Source organism: Marmota flaviventris, chromosome 3 (assembly GCF_047511675.1).
Source record: "Marmota flaviventris isolate mMarFla1 chromosome 3, mMarFla1.hap1, whole genome shotgun sequence".
Lineage (NCBI taxonomy): Eukaryota > Metazoa > Chordata > Mammalia > Rodentia > Sciuridae > Marmota > Marmota flaviventris.
In genome coordinates, this window is record NC_092500.1 from 106,637,905 (window position 1) to 106,657,375 (window position 19,471).

Below are 19,471 nucleotides of genomic sequence, written 5' to 3' on the forward strand. Positions count from 1 at the left end.
TTATATTATTACCACTGATCCAAATTTACACCAGATCCAGATGATATATTGGTTATGGCATGACCAATTTCATATTTTTAATCCTCTTGGTGATTGGCCATAGTAACTGATTGAGTTGAAAGTACATGCATTCAGCAACTTTGCTCATTGTAACTGTCAAAATGTTTATATATTTTGATTGCCAAACTTGAGTGTCAAATATCACAGTGAAATAATAATTTAGAGAAACCATTTACTGTGTTTGAGACAACGTTCATTCTCTATGAATTTCTCTTATGCTGAGGTCTTTCTTATTAAATAATAGATGAGAGATATTTGTGCCAGTTTCAGGCCTATTTGCCCTCCGATCCATTGTTTGTGCCTCCCTTGAGCCACCTGTATTGCAGAGAATGCAGAAGCCCTGTTTCCAGCTATTTAATCAATGGGAAGTCCTGGTAGAAGACTGAAGTATGCGAAAGAGAATATTCTGGTTATTTCTCCCTTCCCTTTTTCTTTAGGCAGCATCTTTAGAAAAAGCTTTATCTCCTTCATCAATCCAATTTCCAACTAACATAGCCATCATGCCTTTAAGCTTCTAATGATACTTCTGGATTCCTGGTTCCAATAATACCACCTCCCTCTTCTATTCTTCTTGGTTTCGTTCTGAGTGGCCTAACTGCCATGTTTTAGCTTTTCAGGTCCTCTATTCTTTCATCTATATAATGAGTTTTCTGAATTTAAATCTTTCTGTTCTAAATACTCTAAATATTGTTTGATTAATTGATTCTGACTAATGTAGCTCTCCATGTTTTACATTACAAATTTGCAACTGTCTTTTACTCATATAAACATGAGTTGATCATTTCATTAATGTCACAAGGAATAGAAGGCCAATATTCTTACTTGATGCAATCAATAGATCATGACTCTTGAAATTACCATATCTGTTAAATTAGTCATAGAAGCTCAAGACTGCTTAACATGCACCAGCATGTTATCACATATATCTACCAAATTCATAACAAGGTAAAGAAAAACATGCAGCAAGAATCACTTTCCTCTTTATAGTTGCAATAAGTAAATCAGAGACAGTTATCATTTTCTTAAACTGTTATGGTTAGACAGATCTAGAGGGATGCTGTAATCATGAACAGGGTTCTCAGTTTAGGGGAGTGGGAATAGTCCATTTTGGTATTTATTCCAAACTATGCTGAAGGGCTGGGTGGGGTAGCTCAGTGGTAGAGCCCATGCCTGGTATCTATAAGGCCCTGCGTTCAAGCACCAGCACTGTAAAAAAAAATGTTCAAAATATATGGAAAATCCTCATCCAAATGTTTTATAAGTGGTAGACTGAGACCCAAAAATGTAAGAAGACTTGTCCATAGTCAAAGGGTAGTTTCAGAATACTGTGACTCTTGACATTCAAAACCAAATTCTCATCAAAGTGAGAATTCAAACTACTCTTATAATTAGTTCTTCAATATCACCATTGTTATTCTGAAAACTAAGAAGATTTAAGTAGCTGTGATCATGCACATAGATTTTAATTGCATAATGGCAAGACCCATATTTTATGAGATTCATAATCCTAGTAGGTACTGGAAAAATGCTTTAAATTTCAGTCAATACACAGTTATACTGTTAATTTTCTAGTTCACACAAGCCCCTGTGCTTTATACTGCTATGAACAACCAGGTTTTAAAATTAGATTTCCTATTCTGCACTATATTCAGCTATATGAGCAGATAAATTGGACAAAAAGACTAAGTAGGTATAAGTTTATCATTTATTCAATCACTTACCAAATATATTTTGAGTATTCTCAATGAAATAGCACAGTTTGGGGTTTTGAGGACATAGCAGTAAATAAGATAATATATGGTTCTGGCCACCTAGAGCTTCTACAGTAATTTAGTAATAAAACATCAATAAACCAAAAATCATTTCAGCAAGCAATAAATACTATGAATGAATCAAACTGTTGTGATAAAGGGTTAAAGACTATAGGAATGTTGTATAAAATCATGCATGCTTCACAGAACCCTAGGAGGCATGATTCATGTCATGAACAGCACATATTTACTGCAAAATTTTGGGGGGGGGATGGCAGTAAAGTGTCTTGCTCAAACAATCTGGTATATCCAGATAATTTTTTGAGAAATGTAAGTCAAGAATTTTGAGTAAGGGCTGCTTTATTTCCCAATTTGCTCAAATGCACCATGTGGACTAATGAAGGCTCTGAGAAATGGAGGTAAACTTTTAAAAGAAAGATAAGACCACTTTAATGAAGTGACAGTCAAGAGTTAAAAATACCCTTGTCTTAATGTTACTATGATAATAATAACTACTAACATTTGCAGAATATTTATTAAATGTCAAGTACTACGCTAAGAGCTTTATTAACTTTAGGTCACTTAAACTTCACAGCAATCTACACTAGGTATTTTACCCAAGGAGTCAATCATTTGGACAGCAAGAGTAAGAACACTCTAGGAAGGGAGAAAAGCATGTGCTTGATATTATCCACTCTTCTTTTGGTTTGTTTGTTTGACATTATATTCTTAGAATTAGAAATCATGAAAGTTCTTCATAAATGAAAACAATTTTCATTAATGAAGTTCTTTTTATCATTTGTTTTTCCATTGATGATGACCTAATCTCATTTCTCCCTCAAGCACTCATTTACAGAGCTTTTTTGTCAAGGTTAGGAGTATAATTTTTGGTCACAGAATCAAACTGACTGACCTCATTGGCAAAATGTACCAAACAAGTAATTTGATCCAATAAGGGAACTTGTGCTGTCTATTTATCCCTTCCATCTCCCTTCCTTCTGTATACCACGTACTATGCCTTTCTACAATTAAACAGAGTTAAAAACACGCTTGTCTTAATGTTACTATGGTAATAATAACTACTAACATTTGCAGAATATTTATTGAATGTCAAGGACTATGCTAAGAGCTTTACTAATTTTAGGTCACTTAAACTTCACAACAATCTACACTAGGTATTTTACCCAAATTAGAGGAATCCAAGGTTTTTCCATGCCAAATATTTATCTGAATTTTAACCCAAATAGCCTAGCTCCAGAATTCATGTTCTTAAATCTTAATATGTTACACTCTCTACAGAAAGGCTTCAGTAAATGTTTGTTATCACTAGAATCAGAATAGGGTAGTGATATAGAGTTTAATAAGTGAATATTCCCAACTCAGAGGTGATTTCTAAGAAAAGTACTAAGAGAAGATATCCCAGCCTAACTCAGATATTAGGGATTTCTTTTTTCTTTGTGCTTGTGTAATTTGACTGGTCTTAGGAAGAAGCCTCCACCTTCCCCAGAATACTTTTTAAGATGAAACACTTTTCATTATCTCCTTGAAGTACCTAATTTCAAGAAGAAGGAGGCATACAGAAGATGCCTAAAATTTTTTTATGCATCCCTCCCAAGAGAAACCTACTGGATTTCCCTAGATCCCCAAAATGTAACAATAAAACTGTCAATTAACAAGAAAGTGCTTTTTTCTCTATCACATATATTGTAAGAATACTATTAGAATATTTAAAGTGCTGTGTGGAAGAGTGTTATAGAAACTTTCAATTCTAAAGTACAATGAAAACCCATATCATGATATTAATTTGATAAAAAAGACAATTCAAAGCCAAGAGAGTACTTAGACATGTCATTTCATTAAATACTATAAACTCTGATGTGTTATAGGCACAGTGGAACCAATAAGCCATTAACATGGCATCATTCAATAGCCAAGAGCAGAATATGAACCAGCTTTGTACGAGAGCAGGTATGAACACAAAGCACAAAGTAAAATGTTCAATCAATTAATTTGAACAGAGTTATACAAGCTTGCCTATTGGTAGGTTATAAATCATTGTGTCTCAGTGGGGAAGTCTATTATAATTCCATAACAAAGCTTAGTGATTCTAAATCCTCTACAGTAAATCTTCTATCAGTCTTGGCTTGGAATCTCTGTCCCAAGAGCTAACTGTTACTTGGTGTGTTCAGCCCAAATCAATGCCCAGAGAAGATTTTAGTGAAAGGACTTGTGAGCAGACCTCCAAATGTTCACATACTAGATCTGGATAAATACCCACTAGCTCAGTGGCTTATGTTGACTGTTGAAACATTCAAAGGCAAGCTGGAATATATGAGAACAAGCATTTAGGGTTAGAACTAAATAAACACTCTAGAGAAGCCAGGGAAAATTAATAGTCACTCAAGAAAATAGGCATCTAGACATTTTCAGCTTTTAAAATGAACACTGGAAGATTTTTTTCCTAGACAAATGTGCTCTCTAAATCTCAAAAGATGGCTCGCTGAAGCTGAAATCCCTTTCCCCCATCTCAGATAAAGTCTAAAACAAGCAACTTTGAAAAGGCAGGGAGCCACAATGGGAAATTTGGAATATTAAAAATTTAGCAAATCAAACTGCAACCAACTTAGATCACCTGAGTTCCTTTTCTTCTGCCATTTGAAATTTCCATACAGCTTTCCATTTCTACAATTATAACCTTTAAATGATTATATAAATATTGACAAGAAAACTAGTTTCCACCCAGACTCTGAGACTAATACCCCATATGACACACATGCATATGACAACAACTTTACTATTTCGACATCAAGGTCAGTCTTACTATTGAATCTTTTTACACCTTGGTAAGAAAGTTCACAATAGTTAGATTCTTAATGTGCTCTCCAATTATAATTAGTTAATTAAGTTGTGACCTTGAAGTTCTGTGTAACAGTGGCTTGATTTTGCCTCTGAATTTTAATTTTCACAATATTTGATTTAAGTCTTTACATATGTTTGTTTGTACCTGTTTATTGTTCTGCATGACAACCTGCATAGATTTTTTTCCTTTTTAACATTAACAGATTTCTTAGCTTCACAGTTAAGTTCTTATTCTTTCATTAGAAACCATTTTTAAAATGCCTGTTTGGAACTGGGGCTGGACAAATAAAACAACAAAATCCCTAACCTTCAGAGTAACCGTGGGTATCAATATTTGAATAAAATCATGATTCAGTCATGTTTTTAGCACTCTAATCTGCTTCATCTCTGAGACTTATTCTATGCTTCATGGACCTAAAGAATTGAGGCTGAAATTCTGAAGGACAAAAACACATTTCTTAAAGTTGAAGCCTATAGGATTAATCAATAGCCTGTCCCAAGTGATGTCCATATTGCTAACCAATTTGATTTGAATTAATTTCCCTATTTTCTAACTATTTTGCCTGACTAGTTGTATAATAACAGGGCTAAAATTTCATATGTAAGTTAATATCTGCATTAGGGAAAACTATTTATTAACTTTGAAATTAGATGTGTAAAATTGACCCATAACAATCATAATTCTTTATTTTAGTTAGAATATTTTGCCTTAGATTGAGTGATGTCTTTTGTCAAATGAAACCTTAAGGTTTTCCACATAAGTATTTGAATGGCAGGGATTTATCCAGTAACCCAGTCAATGCACCTTATAGCCAATATAACTTACAGCTCCAGCACCGATTAGCAGTCATATTAAGTTACTGTTGAACTTATAAAATACATTCCTTCTTAACTGAAAAATAAGCATAATCAATTTCCTTGTTTATTTTGCTTGCTATGAATATCTGTCATCATTTTTCCAGCCAAGTGCGCTCTAAGGTCTTTGTTGTGAGGAAACTCTCAAACCAAAACTCACCCTAAGGATTCACCCTCCCTCATTTTTCTCTCTACATATACATACATATACTCACTCACTCAATCACTTGCATTTGGACTGAAATGTTTTAAGCATAAGATAAAATTGAAAAGCAGCAAAAACGCAAGGGCAATTTCTCTATTTCTGTAATTTCAGCAATGATAGAAAAGATATCCAGAATTATAGTCCTCAGTACTGAGAAAACTATCAAGATTATATCAAAAAACTTACATAAAGTTTAAAAAGAAACAAATACTATGCATCAAGTCATTAAGAATTACCTTTGAGGATTGTGGATTTTACCAATTAGTAAGTTCTTAACGAACACATTATTTATTCATGGAAATGGATTTTCTTCATCTAACCATCAACTGCCTTATTCAGTGATCTTAGAAATAAAAATAAACCTGGAATCCTTCTAGGCTCTGGAGTAGATTCATAAAATGTTTTGAATTTCAAGAAAATAAACTTATTTTTGATCATAAGACATGGATTTGAGGCTTAGTCTCTATAGTCATTAATCATATAATATTTTACAAGATATTTAACCTGTCTGTGGCTTCACATTTTCATTAGTTTAGAAGTTATTAACAATATTAATAATAACTGCCCTCAATTTAGCTAGATTTTTGTGAATTCTTTTGTACATTTTATTATTGCAGTAAAATACATGTAACAAAACATACCATTTTAACCATTTCTGTGTTCAATATTGTGGCATTAACTACATTTATACTGTTGTACAACCTCTGTCACCATCTTTCTCCAGAATTTTTAATCTTCTCAAATTGAGAGATATTAAAAACCAACTCTTTGTTTTACCTTCCCCACTTTCCCTGGAAACTCCAATTCACTTTGTTTCTATGAATGTGACCACATACCCTAAGAACGTCATATAAGAGAAATCATACAAAATGTGTCCTTTTTATGACTGAACTATTTCATTTAGTATAATGCAAGTTTCAACCATGTTGGCATTTTTTCTTTTTAAGGTATTCTCTTTTTTTAGAACTGAAAAGTATTCCATAATATGTGTATATACTTTTTGTTTACCCACTTATGTGTTATGGAGATGGTTGGACAACAACATTAATATACTTACAGTCACAGAACTGAACATTTAGAAATGGTTAAAGTGGTAAATTTAAATGTTGGCAGAGGTGAAATTACTATGAATTGATGAAGCCTATGCAGCATGACTTCTCAATTGTATAAGCTCCTTTCAAAGCCCTGATGATGGAAATCCAAGAAAAATGTGTGCAAGGTCATATGTGGCTGTAAATTCACAAGACAAATATATTTTTCCACTGTGATTTCCCCTCTATCACATTGTATTTTATGATGAGTAGAACTGTAGTGGCTGTGGGCATTTTGTAGGAGGAGGCTAATAGAAAGATAAACTGGATATTCATTTTGTTTGAGTTTACCAGACTAATGCTAGTTTTAGTTATTTCATAGTAGAGTTAGCTTACTGTTTTACCCATTCCATAAGGTACAGCTTCAGGAATTCTAACTCTGGCCATTTTGTACACTCAACCACAACTGTAACAATATGATGCAGAAATGGAGGTTGTATCACATATAAATGTGTCCTACAAGACTGGGGTTGTGGCTCAGTGTTTGTCTAGCATGTGCAAAGTACTGGGTTCAAGTCTCAGCACCACATATAAATATGTAAGTAAAACAAAGGTCCATGAACAACTAATAAAAATATTTTTTTAAAAAAATGCATCCTACAATAACTGGCAGAGAAAAGCTGTGAATAGTGGAGGAAAAAACAGGGTTTGCAAATATGGAACCAGAAGCCTGTCTATACAAAATTTCTTTCAATTAGATAAGTAAAGTTATAATCAGAGAACTCAGCTCCTATCAATGCCTACTCAAAATAGGATTATAGTCATTAATGCAATAATAGGAAATTATAAAAGACCACACATTTTTGTTTTTCATGGCAATTATGCAAAATGAAATTCATCTGAATTCCTGGTAATGTAGAAAACACAACTGTAGGAATATTATAAATAGCAGCAAGTATATTTAATGGTTCATAAATGAAAGAATTGATAGAGGTTTTTAGAAATTCAGCTACACTTCTAAAAATTTTATGATATTACCAATAATTAATTGTGAAGCAATAGAGAAATTTTCTAAATCTTTCTTCATTAAAAAAGATATTTATCAACTACAATCAATAAAAATGATAGATAATTATTGTGATTGTTATGAAATCTTTCCTAATATCAAGTAAATATTCATTTTAATATTTTGCTTGTTTTCTGATGAAGGGCTTCTCAAGTTGTGTAAGCTTCAAGTACATTAAAATTTTGACAGACTCCTGAACAATGGAGGAAAGATGATTACACAAGGTCTACATTTCTACCTATTGAAACACTCCAATATAGCATTGAGAATTTGCATGAATCTCATATTTACTAAATATGTGAAATTCTACTTAGACAAAGGTACAGATACACCTTTGGTGAGTATGAGATATTCTCAAAAACACAGAAAGTGAAAAAAACAAACAAAAACCTCATAATCTGATTTGCATATCTATGAGATAATGAAGGGTTGCTTCATTGGAGGGTCTAGACAAAGGTTTTCTAAGCTACTGCCTTAGAGAGAGACAGAGATAAAGAATCATTCACCCACTGGGAGCAGTGGCACATGCCTATAAACCCAGTGGCTCAGGAAGCTAAGGCAAGTTCAAAGCCAGCCTCAGCAAAAGCAAGTTGCTAAGGAACTCAGTGAGACTGTGTCTCTAAATAAAATACAAAATAGAGCTGGGGATGTGGCTTAGTGGTCCAGTGCCCTTTAGTTCAATCACTGGTGCACCCCTCCCCCCCAAAAAAAGATTCATTCATCCTAAGTTGTTTTCTCTGAGTCATAATTACAGTCTCTCAACAACAACAACAAAAATCTGGCATTTGTAGAAACCCTATGTAGTAATCAACATTTTCTGCATTATCAAAAAAAATGTGAAGTGGTTTGGGGGAGAGATGGAAGGAGAAAAATAAAAGAAGATGATGCTACCATGGTTTTACATTGCAAGGTCAATCTTCAGAACTTATCAAAATTAGCTGCTATGCTCTTTCTTTTAAGGAACACTCATCTGGGACCCACTCTGGAAAAAGGGAAAGCCAAGAAGGATACAAATTCTTCACTACATCTGGAAATGAAGAGATGACCACGAATATGTGGGAAAGCCCTCTTGGAACTTTTCAATCATAGCAAAAGAAGCTTAATTTTGCTATTGTGGCTTCAATCTCAAAATTTTAAAGTCTATTAATAAGACTCTTGCATTTATGTCCCCTCCTCAACTTGTCAAGAGTTTTGTGGATTTTTCTGAGGTTGACAATTAAGCACCAAGAGCCCTGGAATACAATCATAGAGGCAGCGTAGTTATTAGATAAATGCACCTTCACTAAGCACATTTGTCTTAAGGAGGGAGGGTTGTGTGTGCTTAGGGGAAATGCAGGATGTTAAAGCAGTAATATAATTGAATTAAAAGATGGTAATTTGGTACAATGTTTTCTTCTATTAAAAAATTGGAAGAGATAAAAGAGATAGAAATAATGATTGAACTGATAGGAAATTTTAGAGATTTTTGAAATTATCATCATTTTCCCTTCTGAAAAGATGGAGTACAAATAATTTACCTCATTCTTTTACTAACTGCTACTGAAAAATCTCTAAATTTTTATATATAAAACACACATCATAAGACTCTAAAATATGGAAAGAAAGCAGACTGGATAGAAATATCAGGACCCAAGGAAAATCATAATGATGAATTTTCTAGGATTTCCATTCATATATGTCCCAAACATTCAGCTGAAAAAGCTAGCAACTCAGATACAACAGTATGTGAAGACTAAAAAGCCCCAACAAAGGCCTTTTCACTCTGACCAAAGGATCATAAAGTCATCATATGAAAAGAAAAATTTTAGAATAAAAATGCTCTACTCTAGCCAATCATCTGTATAAATAAACAAATATAGACAAACCACATTCCTGTCAACAAAGGCCAAAGAGAAACACAGAACCCCACCCAAATGACACTGTTAAAAGACGCCTCAACAACCCTACCAGCATAGTGTCAGAGAAAGCCCGAAAAGGAATCAGGACTTTCATTAGTGTTAGGCTATATCAAGACCTCCCTTGTGGTATCACTGGTAACCACACTGGTTTTACAGATTTCTACAGAAGGGAATGATATGTCTCTTCTTCTCTCCATTGAAGTAGTTGTAGGGGAAACCCAGTAGAAAGTCAAGGTCTTCCCTGTCATCATTCACTATTGAGACCATGCTCCTATTATTTCATTGGACACAAGAAAAGTAATAAGTTGCTCCTCCTCTCGACCTAGGGGATATCCGTAGAAGTCTAGTGGGAACCAGAACAACTTCCTCCACTGAACAATAATAAGTATGTCTCTCCCCATTAGATGTCAGTGAAGGCTGGTGTAGAAACTAGACTTTTCTCCCACCATTTAGTACCAATGCAGTACTCGCTTACTTCTTCTGTTGGAGAAGTGTCAGAGGGCACCAACTGAAACAGAAAGTTTAAATAACTTCCAGTATTTTATAATACTCCAAATGACCAAATGTCAACAAAAATTTCTTACACAAAGTATCAGGAAAATCTCAACTTCCAAAAAAAGGGAAAAATCAACGGATGCCAATCCCCAGATAATACAGATGATAGAATTATCTGACAAAGAGTTTAAAGTAGACAACACACGCAAAAAAAAAAAAAAAAAAAAAAAAATGCTTCAATGACTACAAACATAATTGGAACAAATGAAATAGCAGAAAGCAGAAAGTCTTGGCAAAGAAATACATCTCAGCAAAGATATACACACACGCACACACACAAAATCACAATTTAAAATGTAAGAAATATAAATGAAAACTTTAGAACTGAAAAATTCAATAACTAAAATAAAAACTCAATAGAGGTCTTATCTTGGGCAGCCATAATATAATACTGGAATGAGTGTCTTAAACAATAGAAATTTATTATCTCACAGTCTTTCAGTCTGGAAATTAGAGTTCACAGTGCCAATATGACTGTATTCTGGTAAGTGCTCTCTTTCTGGTTTGCAGATAGCCACCTTCTCACTGTGTACTCACTCAGTTGCTTAAGTGTGAAGAAAGTGTGTTATCACTCTCATTTTTTTTCTTCTAAGGACACTAATCCCATTTTATGTGCCCTATTCTTATGAGTTCATCTACACTTAATTACCTTCCAAAGGTCACATGTCCAAATACCATCACATGGAAGAAGAGAGTTATAAAATATGAATTTGGTTTGGGGGTTAGAGGAAATAATTCAGTTCACATCATAAGAACTTAGTAGAAGAATGGAGGAGGCAGAATAAAGAATTTTAAAAATCCAGCTTGGAACAAAAGAAATTACCCAAGTTTAAGATTAGGAAAAAATCATACAAAATTTTAAGATTAGGAAAAAAAACATACAAAAAAGAAGAAAATGTACAGAACATCAAGGATTTGTGGATCTATAAGAAATATTTAAAACACATCATTCAGATTTTCACATGGAAGGAGGAAGAGGGAAATGTTAAAAATAAATATGAACTGAACATTATGATATTTGACAAAAGATATAATCTTAGGAAGCTGAGAAAACCTCAAACATAATGTACCCTCCAAAATCTGTCTGAGGACACATCATAAGTTATAGAAAACTAAAGATCCAGAAAAATATCTTTAGCAAGATATATAGAGAAAAACAAACACACAACTATACACACAAACAAAACAAAACAAAACACAAAACACCCTTATCTCTAAGTGAAGAAAACATATTTAATCAATAACAGATTTATCATCTGACATTTTGGGAAATTATAACAAAATGTTACAACATTTTTCAATTGTTTTAAGAAAAGAATTGGCAATGTAGCATTCTAAATCCTGTGAAATCTTTCAAAAGGAAATGATTTGTCACTAGCCAAAATATGCTGAAAAAAAGAGCTAATGGTAATTATTTAAACAGAAAGGACATGATCCAATAAATCTTGGAATGTTAATAAGAATGAACAATGAAGATATTAAATAACTAACTATCATATATTTTATATCTCTTTTGTGCTTGGTAAATTACTTTTCATAGTTGAAGCTAAATTATAATGGTGTGTGAATATGGCTTAATGTGGAGGAAATATTTTTTCCAGCTTCACTGAGGTGTAATTGACAAAAACTCTTTATATTTAAGGTGTACCACATGATTCTTTAATATAAATATACATTGTAAAATTATATCTAATTAACATATCCATCACTTCACAGTGACCTTTTCTTAAGTGGTGAGAATAGTTAAGATGTACTCTCTTAGCAAATTTCAAGTATAAATACAGTATTGTTATCTATAAACATCATGCTGTCCATTATAACTCCAGAGTTTGTTCATGATGCATAAGAGAAATTTAGTACTCTTTGACTAACTGCTTCATTTTCCCCAACCGTCAGAAACTGAAAAATACCTTTCTACCCCCTTTTGACTTTTGAGATTTCACATGTAAAGAGGATCATACTGTCTTTCTGTACATGGCATATATAACATAGCATAATGTCCTTCAGGTTCATCTGTATTGTCACAAAAGGCAGGATTTCATTTTTAAGTCTTAATGATATTACACTGCATATGTATATATCATATTTTCTTTATTCATCTGCTGTAGAACCCTTAGGTTATTTCCATATCTTCTATTGTTAATAAATATTGCAATGAACACTGAAGTATAAATCTCTCTTTCAAAAACTAATTTCAATTTCTTTGGATATGCATAACCAGAGTGGGCTATTGTATAACATATATTTCTATTTATAAGTTTTTGAGAAACCCCTATAATCTTCTCTATAATGGCTGTGCTAATTTACATTCTTACAAACAGTGCAGAATTGTTTCCTTGTCAACACTTGTTTCATATATTTTTCTATTTTAGCCATTATAACAGAGATGAGGTAACATCTCATTGTAGCTTTGTTTTGAAGGATTAAAATTATACATGTTAATAATATTCATTATGCCATATTCAAACACATATAAAATATAATTTCATCCTGTTTTCTCCTATCACTTGCAGAAAACCTGGGCTTAACATTCCAACATATTAGCATAGGCATCAACTTCTTTAACAAGACTCCGAAAGTTCAAGAAATAAAGAAACAAGAACCAATAAGTGGGATGGCATCAAATTTAAAAGCTTTTCCACAAGAAAAAAAAAAAAAAAACAAGAGCATGAGGAGAGAATAGACAGAATGGGAGAAAATCTTTGCAGCTTTCTCCCAATGAGGCATTAATATTCAGGATACAGAAATAACTCAAGAAAATAACACTACTCAAGGTGGATCAAAGACCTACCCTAATTCCTAGATTTTGATCCACTTTTGAGTTGAGTTTTGTGCAGGGTGAGAAACAGAGATCTAGTTCTATTACATATTTTAAAATTTTTCCTGATGATTAATTATGTGGAGAACTTCCTCATATATCTATTAGCCATCTGTGTATCTTCTTCAGAGAAATTTCTAGTCAGGTCTTTTGCATACTTTCAAATTTTGATTATTTCCTGGCTATGGAGTTAAGATTCTTATATATTTTGAATATTATCAAAATATAATATTCAACATATATAAGAATATATAATCCTTTAACATTCATATGGCTTGTAAATATTTTCTCCCATTATGTAGGTTGCCTCTTTACTCTGTTGATGCTCCCTTAACTGAGCAAAACTTTTGCTATTATTGTTGTTTTAACGTACTCTTAATTTATTTTTGTTTTTGTTGCCGGTATTTTGAGGGTTATATCTAAAAAGTATTACAAGGTACAATGTCATGATCTTTTCCCCTGTTTTCTATTAGTAGTTTTATGGTTTTAAGTTTTATGATTAAGTCTTTAACTTCTTTTGAATTGATTTTTTAAATGTTCAAGCAATTCACAGGAAGGCAGAAAAAAGTAAAGAGAAAAGTAAAAGACAATAAGAACCATCATAACAACAACAAAAAATGTAAGAGACATAAGCTTTACCATATCAATAATTATACTAAATGTAAATGTCTAAATATACCAATTCCAAGACAGAACGCCATGGTGGATTAAAAGTATGTCTCAACTATATGCTGTCCACAAGAAACTTACTTCAAATATAATTATATAAGTAAACTGGAATTATAAGGATGAATATATCATGCATTCAATAAAACAAAGCAGGAATGACTATTAATATCAGATATGATGTGTTTCCTATCAAAGAAAATTGCCTCTTCCAGGAAAGTAAAGGACATTATGATAGAATGAGAAAGAAATCATTCCTCCAAGAAAAAAAAAATCAGTCCTAATGTGTATGCACTCAATATGTACATATTTCCTTTACCTATATAATATGTAAAGGAAAAACTGATAAAATTGAAAGGAGAATCAAATTAACAATTACAGGTCAAGACTTTAACATCCATATTCAGCAATTAACTGGAAAATTAGATAGTCAATGAGCAATAATATGGAAGAACTCAACACCACCATCAACGATAGAATTCACCCAAGAACTGAATCACACATATTCTTTTTATGTACTCACAGAACATATGAAAACATGAACCATAACCTGAGTGATAAAACAAACATCAAATGGAATATTACTCATCAATAAAAGAGAATAAAATCATGGCATTTGCAGGTAAATGGATGGAGTTACAGAAGATAATGCTAAGTGAAGTTAGCCAATCCAAAAACAAACAAACAAAAAAACCCATAAATGCTGAATGTTTTCTCTGATATATGGAAGCTGATTCATAGTGGGGTAGGGAGGGAGATCATGGGAGGACTAGACAAACTCTAGATAGGGAAAAGTGGTGGGAAGGGAAAGGAGGGGGCATGGGATTATAAATGATGTTGGAATGTGATGGACATTATTATCCAAAGTATATATATGAAGATATGAATTGATGTGAATATACTTTGTATACAACCAGAGATATGAAAAATTGTTCTCTATTTGTGTAATAAGAATTATAATGCATTTCACTGTCATATATAAATTAAAAAAAATAATTAAAAAACCGCTCAAAATCATAAAATAATTGAAATTATATAGAGTAAACTTTCTGACCACAGTGGACTCAAAATCAGTGAAAAATATATAACAGGAAAATATCCAAACAATTGAAGCTAAAACAATACAGTTATAAATAATGCATGGGTCAGAGAAGAAGTTTCAAGGACAAATTTTAAAATTCATTGAGCTGAATTAAAGTGAAAATATAACTATACATTAAGTTTTATGTGTCAAAAATAAACTAGTTCTAAAAAGAAAAATTTACAGCACTAAGTGCCAAAATTTGTAAAGGTCTATTTTCAGAGAACATACCTGCTTCTTAGAAAATCACAAGGAAGTTACAAAAAGTCCTAAAATAGCCACATTGCAAGATATAAGATAAACATACAAAAATCAATTTTATTTTAAACATAAGCAATGAACACATGGAAAGTAAAATTTATTAATATAATACCATGTGTAAATTGCTTTTAAAAATGAAAAGCTTAGGTGTAACTCTAACAAAACATGAAGAACTTGTTTGCAGGAAATTTTGCAATACTAATGAAATAAATAAAATTAAATTAAATTTTAGACTGGAATATTCAATATAGTAAAGAACATTTCTCACAAAAATGATACACAGATATAAAGTAATTTTTATCAAAATGTCAGCAACACTGTCTGTACACCCAGAAATCAATCTAAAATAAATATTTAAAACAAAAGAACTAGGATACCTAAACCAAATTGAAAAAGAAAAAGTGGGAGTAATATCTAATTTAAAGATTTATTATTTAAAAACAGAATAAAGATTATGGGGTAAAGATGGAGGAACTGTCACACAGAAAATGGAAAACAATAATCCAGAAATAGACCCACACACACATACCAGGCAACCCAACACAAGAAGAAGACAAAAAAGATTCAATCAAAAATTCACATACTCATCAAATAATTAAATCTAAAAGTATAAAATTTTTAGAAAAAACATGTAGGAGAAAATATACATGAACTAGAATTAGGTAAAATGTTCTTATTCTTCATAGCAAAAGAACAACCCACTAAAGGAAATCATCATGAATTAGATTTTTATCAAAATTAACAACTTTTTTTTGTTTGCTTTGTGAAATATTCTGTTAAGAGGATGAAACAACAAGCTACAGTCCACACTGCATATATGACAAAGATCTAGTATCTAAAATATAATTAAAATTCAAAACTCAACCTTGAAAAATAAACAGTACCTTTGGAAATGGGGAAAAGATAGGAATATATATTTCATGAAAAGTGGATATACAGATGACAAACATACAAAAATGTGCTCAACATCATTTAGTCATGACAGAAATGCAAATTAACATTACAATTAGATATTATTATATGCCTATTAAGAGAATTTAAAAAAAAAAAAACTGACTGCACCAAATGCTGGTGAAGACAGAAACTGAATCACTTATACATTGCTGGTAGCAATGTAAATATTATGGCCACTCGGAAAAAGAGTTTGATATTTTCCTTGAAAAATTAAAATTTTAGCTACCATATAAATCATCAATTGGGCATTTATCTCAGGAAATCAAAATACATTATCATTGGGACTGTGGTGGTGGCTCAGTGGAGGAACTCTCGCCTAGCATGTGCGAGGCTCTGGGTTCGATCCTCAGCACCACATAAGAACAAATAAATAAATAAATAAAGGTATAAAAAAATTCATCATCACCCAAAACTTGTACACAAATGTTCATAGCAGGTTTAATTGAAATGATCTTAAGCTGGAACTGATGAAGATATTCTTTAATGAGAGAATGATTACACAAATTCTGACATATCCGTAGCAAGAAATACAGCTCAGAAAAAAAGGAACAAATTATTGTTTTATATAACACAGAAGAATGTCCAGAAAATTACGCTAACAAAAATTCCAATCCCAAAAGATTATATACAGTATGAATTTGTTACATAACATTCTTAAAATTAAAAAATTATAGAAATGGAATAGTCTGGTGGTTGCTAGTAGTTAAGGAAGAGGGATATTCACACAAATATTCTATATCTCAACTGAGTCAATGTCTACATTTTGGTTGTAATGTACAAAATGTTTTCAGAATATTACTGGGGAGGGAAGTGGACTGAATGAAGGATACATGGAAACTTTCTCTATCTTCCTTACAAAGGCCTGTTAAACCGGATGCAGTGGCTCACGCCTGTAATCTCAGTGGCTAGGGATGTTTCCGCAGGAGGATCACAAGTTCAAAGCCAGTCTCAGCATTTTATCAAGGCCCTATGCAATTTAGTATAACCCTGTCTTAAAATAAAAAATGAATAAAAGGGCTGGGGATGTGGCTCAGTAGTTGAGGACTCCTAGGTTCAATCCCTGATTCCAAAACAAAAGCAAACAAACAAAACCCACAAATGCCTGTTAATCTATAATCATTTTAATACAATAGTTTACTTAAATAAACAAGTTTACTTAAATATAACAAGTTTACTTAAATAAAACACTATGAACATTACTGTTATCTACACTGTGTGTTGACTTATACATATAAGGAATACCTAACCATTCATGGTTCAAAGAGATCACAAATTACTGTCTAGTGTGTGGAATCAGAAACACAACTAGCAACAATTAGAAAAATCAAAGACTGAACAAAAAAAAATACTAGCAAGTTTAGAATAAAGTGCACACTGAGCTGAATCAGGAGAGATACCAAATAGTTATTTCAAATTAGCATGGTAGTTTTCCTTCTGTAAAAGTTACGGGGGGTACTCACATACTAAAGAGATCCAAAGTAAACTGAGAAAAAAAGTTATTTTTGAAATTCAACTTATCACTGAGGTTTGAGAAAAATGAGAATTGCATAATCTAGAGTTCAAAACATCTACCACCATTACTTTTCTGCAAATAGAAAAATTCAATAAAGTCCCTCACTAAAGAAATAACAAGTTTCAGCATGTGGTATGGGTAAGAATAAAAATAAAAGCTGGTATAACTATTTTTCTGAAACTTCACTGGAAAATGGAACAAAAATAAGTTTCTATTTTGGACTCCTAGAGTATGAATTTAGATCTCTTGTAGAAAACTCCACTTAAAAGGAAACAAATGAGACTGAGAAATGCACATTACATCTTCATTTTTCACAAGAGTAATGTTCTTTAAAATACACACAACATGCTTCCCTGAAAACCAGAACTATACATCTAAAAAAAATTGTACAACAAATCTTTGCATTTACTGACCAGAACATGATAAACAGAATATTAAGCTCTTACAGAGACAGTGATATTCAATTTTATGTATCAATTTTGCTAGGCCACAGTACACAGTACCTGGTCAAACATTATTCTAAATTTTTCTGTGAATATATTTATGTGAAATTAATATTTGAATCAGTACAGTTTGGGTAAAGCTTATTACCTTCCTTAATGTGGGTGGGCCTCAACTAAGCAGGTAATGTCCTTAACAGAAAAGATTTGCCTCCCCTGGAGAAGGGGAAATTGAGCCAGCAATTTGTGCATTTAAATCTAACCAAAGACTTTGGACTTTGGACTCAACCAGGGAACATTCCCTGGGATTCCAGCATGCTGACTTTCCCTGAAGATGCTGGATTTGCCAACTACAAAATCATACATCAATTTCATTAAATCTATCAATATATCAGTAGATTTATCAAGCAATAAATATATAGGTATATATCAAAGCCATGGGTTGCTTAACAGAGGGGATATGCTTTGAGAAATTCATTGTTATTCAATTTTATCATTGTGTGACTTTCAAAGTAAACTTACACAAAACTAAATGGTAAAGCTTATTATACAATTGGGCCACATGTTAAAGCCTCAGGCTCCTCAGCTACAAAATTGTACAGTATGTTACCATACTGAATGCTAGAGGCAATCATACCACAATGGTAAGTATTTGTGTGTCTAAACATATCTAAATATAGAAAACGCACAGTAAAAATGTGGTATAAATGATTAAGGATCTATAGAACCAGGAAAACAAAACAAAACAAGGGAACACAAAAAATAACTGCAAATAAAGAACTGGAAAATATGTTAGTAGAATTTAAATGTGATTTGTCTATTTGAATATTACTAATGACCTACATAGTTTCCTCTAAAAATGAGATGAGAAAAAATAGTATGTACAATAACATTTTTTAAAAATAAACACTATTAAAATTTTAAGGGAAACCACTAAAGAATATTTAATAAAAAGCTGTATTTTAAGAAGAAATCAGAAAAGGAAAACAAGAATTAAAAAATAGCTTAAATAATTGAAAAACTAATATAGCAGCAAATATGATTGTGAGAAAGAAAATAAGGAGCCTCCAAGATCTAGAAGTTGACCTAACAATTTCAAGTAGGCCACAAAGCTGTTAGAAGTTGACCTGGCATTCAAAGCTAAGCTCTCATTTTCTCGCTGGACATAAATAATCACATGGAACACCAATTTCACAGGAAGTCACTGTGAGACCATAATGAAGTGAGAAGACAACTGCTTATCTAAGCACATTTATAGTGCAAATTACAAAATACCAAACATCCCCCTCTCCTGGATAAGATGAGCGAATGCTGCTTTTTTAAAATCAATTTTAATCTTACTCTAGCCTGTCCTCCCTATAGCTAAAACTAAAAACACCAAATTATTGAAATATCCCCCATTTTCTTATAGCATTAAATCCAGAATAAACCTGTCTTTTCAAAGACTGTCCCCCAAAT